This window comes from Mastomys coucha, unplaced genomic scaffold (assembly GCF_008632895.1).
Source record: "Mastomys coucha isolate ucsf_1 unplaced genomic scaffold, UCSF_Mcou_1 pScaffold12, whole genome shotgun sequence".
NCBI classification, from domain to species: Eukaryota; Metazoa; Chordata; class Mammalia; order Rodentia; family Muridae; genus Mastomys; species Mastomys coucha.
The window spans coordinates 78,348,253-78,354,913 of NW_022196894.1; the positions used below are offsets into that span (position 1 = coordinate 78,348,253).

The 6,661-nt window shown below is 38.2% G+C and overlaps 1 pseudogene; it reads left to right on the plus strand.

The window, feature by feature from the left end:
- The first annotated feature begins 2,790 nt into the window (after nt 1–2,790).
- Nucleotides 2,791–6,467, plus strand: LOC116083667 (annotated as a pseudogene).
- The last annotated feature ends 194 nt before the right edge of the window (nt 6,468–6,661 follow it).

The window sequence follows — 6,661 nt, forward strand, 5'->3', positions numbered from 1 at the left end:
TTTTTACCTCAGAGGAATGCCTTTGATGGGCATTTGCCCTGGACAACAAACAACTTTTCCCATTCCTCAATGCATTTCCTGTCCCTACAACAATTTACTACTGAGATAAAGTCACCAGACAAGGGTAGTCTGGTGCTCCGGATATATAACATCTTTGTGATTGGACACCAAACACTAGTTGGCAAGCTGTAATTGTATATATCAAGATTTTTTTTTTCTTTTCCCAATTTCTGCATTTTTGAGCTTGACTCAGACATGCTTTCTTTCTTGGATGGATTCCATTGCAGACTCTATTTCAGTATGTGGATGTAAGGAATTAACACATTTTGTTGAAACATTTGTAACCTAATTAAATTATCTTTGTGTAACTGTTTCCACCTTATGTATAAAGTCATTATCCTAAGCCTCGAATTGAGTATATGATAAAATTAGGAAGACACATCTTCTTAGAAACATGTAGTACTTAAAGAAAACGAATTAATGCTGAAGCCACAAGTTTTGTTCTGAAAAAAAATAGAGCTACACAATTTAAATGTTCTATGGAGAAATGGGACAACTTTGGCTAGAAAGAAGCAAGCCAATGTTTCTTTTGCTAGGGTTGCAGTGATGTGTACAAACTCAACTTACAAAACACACCTTTGACCAGGTTCTTCAAGTTAAGATTGTAGACTAAATCATTATTTGCTCACAAGTCCTTTCTTGTGCATTGCTGGATACTTATTAGCATCCCTGCTCTCTCCTCTCTGGATACCAGTAGTATACTCTATGAACAATTAAAAAAATAAAAGGAAAGAATTAAAGAAAAGAAAAGCATTTTCCAACATTAACAAATGTCTTCCAAGGATTCCAACAGTTCTGAATTGTAAACTATGGTCTCACAAAAGTTTTACTTTTTTTTCAAGACTATAATGAAATTTTGTGGAAATGGAAAATTGGAAATAAACAGTGATGAGATAGCTATCCATTATTCAATATTGGGCATAAATTTTATTATTGTGAATCTTCTTCTATTCTCCTTTCAACACTCTTAAGTATGTAATCCATTCATTCCTCTTGAATTCTGAGAGGTTAGAACAGGATCCTGTGTTCAGACTTCAAGGGAAGCATAGTAAAGATGCATCCAGATAGGATATTTGAGTAAAGAGCAGATATGCAGCTAATGATAGAACATTATTAGGTTTAATCGGTAAATCACACTGGTAGTCCTTGACCATTCTGCACAGATGTTACCTGTAGAGTAAGATATATATTTAGATTTAAGTTCTGTAGATGGGTAGTAGAAATAAAGGAATACGTTTTATCCTATGGATATAATCACAAAAAATTCACTGACTCTAGTAAATGTGAGTTTCTGAACCCCAAAATAGACAATAATTAGTGTTGTCATATTATTCCTCTATTACTTAGAAAAGACTCCATTACCCATGCAACTTATAAAAAAATATTTAATTGGGGAATTCTTCACAGTCTCAGAAGTTGAATACAGGAGCATCTGGTTGGGAGCAAAGGAGCAGTCACAGTAGTCATGGAGCTGGAAGCAGAGAGAGAGAGAGAGAGAGAGAGAGAGAGAGAGAGAGAGAGAGAGAGAGAGAGAGAGAGAGAGACAAAGATTAATATGAATCAAATAATTATAAATAAATTATTGTAACTACCCTTTTGTTCAAGTTATCAAAATTTTAATTCAAATAGTTTCTCAATAAAATGCTTCAAAACTATACGAATACAGACATTCAAGTTGAAGTGTTATTTATAAAAAAATACAAAGATATATGATATCAGCATGTAAATACAGTGTACACTCTGAATATATAAGACATATCATCAAATAAAAATGTTAAACTTACAGTTTTGAAAATGAAGAAAGAGTTTAAAAGACATTATGATAAGTATTTCAAAATATTCAACAGATCTATTCTGGATCTATATGAAGATACTTGTCTTTCAATGCTTCTTATATAAGAACCTGAGGACTATGAACAGTGATTTATAATGAAAGAGTTAAATAGATATTTCTCATCTAATTCATTATACACAGACAGACTACGTTCAATTTCTCCCCTCAAGGTTTTCAATTACTTGTTTTTGATAAAGTTGCAAAACCCAGAAACAATTTCTATTTAAATATTTATTTTATTACATTGAAATGGTTACTCACTGCCCAGGAAAGCTTTCAGCTCTTGCAGAAGTCCTTGTTTTGGATCAAAAGTTCTGTAGTAACTCACAACCATCTGTAACTTCAGTACCAGTAGAATTCATACACTTTCTTGTCCATCTACAGGATCAGGCATGAACATGATGCATATACACACATGCAGGCCAAACTCCCATATGCATAAAATAATGATAAAAAAATCTATAAAGTATTTATTGAACTTGAGAAATGAGTATATTGAATTCTGTGAAAGGCAAAGGGAGCTGTTTTCCTCAAAATGAGTGTAAACCCTCTTATAAAATGATAGAACATGAGGATTACTTAAATTCTTTGTGCTGAAATAGAATGGATATAATATAGTAATGTACCATGGAAGTAGACTCAGAGATGAAATATTGCTATTTTAATGGTTTGTGGGAAGGGGTTGTTTCACTACCACCAATGTGCTTGTTACTAATAATACAGTTAATTACCTAAACAGAAAATCAATAAAAATGCAGCTTTATTAATAGAAGAAACAAATGCTTCCCCAACTCTTTTTTACAATATAAATTTCAATTGTATTTCATTTCAAAGATGCATTTGATAAACACATTATGTCAGTCAAACCGATAGTTGTATGGTAGGTGCTGCCTGAGATGAAGCATACGTCTGCCCAGTATGTGATGAATGCCCTTCCCATGAAAGCCTTTGTACAGTCATCAAGTATTTCAATACTACATGTGGACAACACAATGATTTCTGACTGCTCTGATCAATATTCTGACAATCCACACTGCACATCATGATCCTTCTCACACCAAACAGTTTCCTTTCTAGCCACTGTGTGACTCCATTTTTCTCTCTTTCTTCCCTGAGAATGTCCTTGAAATTGACTAGCTGACTTTTCTGACAACGAGCTATGGCTTTGTTGCATTTCCTTTATTGTCCTACATTATATTTGCTGAGGATGATTTGGTGAAGAAAAATCCATGCCCTTGAAGTTAAGAAAATATTATTCTGGCAAGTAACAAATTATAGGCTATTATTCCATAATTTCAGAGAGAAGTGAGAAGTTATTTGCCCAGAGGGAACATGAAGTAACCATGAAGGAATATGACCCCATGTATCTTAAAAGAAATTAAAAAGTAAGAAGGTGTGATGATTAGGGAACCTTTGTACCATCAATCTGTCTCTTCCTCTTCTTAATTTCAAAAGGAACAGTTAAGCTAGTACAGCATTTACAAAAGGAGGTGTTAAGATCATAATCTACCCACTGCAGCTCTACTGTCACCTGCTTACAAACAGCCTGGTAAAACATCTTAAGACGCTGTTGTAACACGGAAGTAGAAATTATTTTTAAAGACATGATCATTAGAAAAAGTGGCATAAATGGCGACAGGAAGGCAGAAGCATGATTGTCTATTTATAGAGGTCTCAGGCTATCTGCCTATACACACAGTTGCACATTTTTCCTCTTTTGTGGTAATAGAAAAACCCAAACAGGCAATTTTCTAGACAAGTAAATGAATAGGTATAATGGTTTGTGACATTTTAAAAATATAAACGGACACATGGAATGTCCTATTTCCTAATAGTATAATTTTGATGCATATGAATTCTGTCAACAGGCAGAGTAAACAAAAATAACACCAGGGATAGTGACATAAACACAATCTTTACACACTGGCCACCGCACCATTCAAGTCTAGCTTCCACATATAGGTTATATGCCTGCATGCGTTTTGCAGAAACAGATTGCAGATGTAAGAGCGAGAAGCTCCTTGAGAAGATAATTTCCACATATAATGCACCTTATCGTTTTCTATCTCTCTGCTACTCCTTCATGTTCGTTTTATTGATTCTTCTAAATCAAATTTATCTGCTCTCATTTACCCATGCACCCAGTCCTGCTGGTGTTTCTCACTACTCAGATTTTCATAGATTCCTGGGTTTTGTTCAACTTGCTTATATTTTTATAAATGAAATAGCTAAAGCACCATGAAAAGCCTCTGAAATCTTTCTCAGGTGGGAAGAAAATTGATACCTTGTCTTCCATGTAAGTATTTTGTCAGATAAAGGTTAGTGATGCATTTCTATGATGCTTGTATCATTCACCGTGTGCATGGCTGGGCCATCTTGGTACACATGTTCTCTTGATCATAGGGGAGCATGCTGGCTGACTGAGGACCGTGACAGTGTGCAGAGAAAATTGTTGTAGGTGTTGCCTTTACACGGTCGGTGTGTTGGGAGATGAAAAACTGACCAGCAAATGGTATCTTATCACTCAGCCAGAGCTGTGGGAAGTGAATGTGCTGGTGGGATATGCTGGTTACCTTGGGGGAAAGAAGCAGTTCAAAGGTTTTTTTTTTTTTAATATTTTATTGAATATATTTTATTTACATTTCAAATGTTATTTCCTTTCCTGGTCCCCCCCTGAGACCCCCTATTCCATCCCCCTCACTTGCTTCTATGATGGTGTTCCCCCATCCAACTACCTACCCACTCCTGCCTCCTTGTCTTCAAATTCCTCTACACTGGGGCATTGAGATTTCACAGTACCAAGGGGCCTCTCCTCCCATTAATGTCCTACAAGGCCATTCTCTGCTACAAATGCAGCTGGAGCCATGGGTCCCTCCATGTGTACTCCCTGATTGGTGGTTTAGTCCCTAGGAGCTCTGTAGGATCTGGTTATTTGATATTATTGTTCTTCCTATAGGGTTAAAAACCCCTTCAGCTCCTTCAGTCATTTCACTAACTCCTCCACTGGGGAACCCATTAGGGGCCTCTTGCTCAGTCCAATGGTTGGCTGTGAGCATCTGCCTCTGTATATAACAGGCTCTGGCAGAGCCTCTCAGGAGACAGCTATATCAGACTCCTGTCAGCATGTACTTCTTGGCATCTACAAGTGTCTGGGTTAGGTGACTGTATATGGGATGGATCCCCAGGTGGGGCAGTCTCTGGATGACCTTTCTTTCAGTTTTTAGCGTATGTGGCACCCTGCTTGATGAACACTTAGCAAGAATAATTGGAGTTATGATGCAGAATACTGCCAAAGCCTGAGTTAGTAATCCCCAGGTGGGGGAGGATGACTTGTAACTGGTAATTCCGGCTCTAACCATGAAGTTAGCATTTTCTCCTTTTGAGAACACTGATTTGAATCCAGGTCCTTGTGCTTGCTAGGTGAATGATCTACCTTAAGCTGTAGATGAGGTTTAAAATAGCAAGGTCTTTTCTTTTTTCATTTTTTTTTTTGTTTGTTTTTGGCACGGTAAGTACTAATTCCACTACCAAAGTCAAGTTCACCTTTGTGTTGTACACAATGTACTATTTTAAATATGTCTCTGTGTGTGCCTCTGTCTGAATATTCTCATCGGTCTGTAAGCACCTATGCATGTACGTATGGAGGCCAGAAATGGATTTCTGTTACCTCACTGTGCAACTTTGCACTGTCTTTTTGTTTGTTGTTTAGAGAGAGAGAGATTCTCACACTGATCATCCTGATTTACTAAGCACATCTCACTGGCTAGTGAGTTTCAGGTACTCTTCTCTTCTACTTTTGCACATACTGTACTAGCACAACAGGCATATCCCACTATATCAATGGTGTGAATCAGAACTCAGTTCCCTTTGCTTACATGGAAGCTACTTTACAGACTGAGGCATCCCTCCAGCCTTTGTCCTTTAGATTCCATCCTGTGTTTCAGGGCTGCTGGATGCTTTCCGAATGTTAGCCTTCGCTTCATCTTTTCCTTTGCTGTTTCATCTCTCTCCTTTCTTCAGTGTTTCCTGAAGCCGTTCTTAAAAACACTATTTAGACAAGATTTTCTGATACACAGAACCTCAGTGGCCCCCTTCCCAGGGTGCGGTTGCCTGGGTCCTGGGCACACTCACCTTCATCTTTGGCCTGTTTTCCAGTCTTCAACAAGTAAGCGTCAAGGAGGCTGTACAAAAATGTGACCGACTTAAACTGGCCCAAAGGATTCAGATGCTGTGACAATGAATGCTGCCTGGAAAGAAAGGTCTGGGAGGATCGTGGTCATCATCACATGGATCATTTTCTCCCTTTTATGCATCTGTGGCCTAGTGAAGTGCTTTTGTCCCAAGTGCAGAGAACTACAGCATGATGTCACAACAGAGGACCAGATACCTTCAGAACTGCCCCCCTGCCCCATTGCTTTCCTAGAGAGCATTTAAGTCAACTCCTTGGATCCCTCACCAGCCTACAGTCAGGTTGTTCTGAAGCCATCTCCCACAGGCCCACCTCCACCCTACAACCTCAAGCCTGAGGGCCCCCACTGGCTATCTGAGAGGGACTGCTTATGCAACCCGTTGAGCTACCCCACACACAAACCTTTTAGTTCAAGCTGAGGACCCTGGAATGACTGCCTACCCCATCATGTCTCTTGTCCTTTGATTTAATTTATTGTTTTTGTACAACAACGCCCCATCCATTTTCCCATGGGAGCTAAACTGGATCCATAATCTCCACTGCACAGAGAGAGAAAGAGAGAGAGAGAGAGAGAGAGA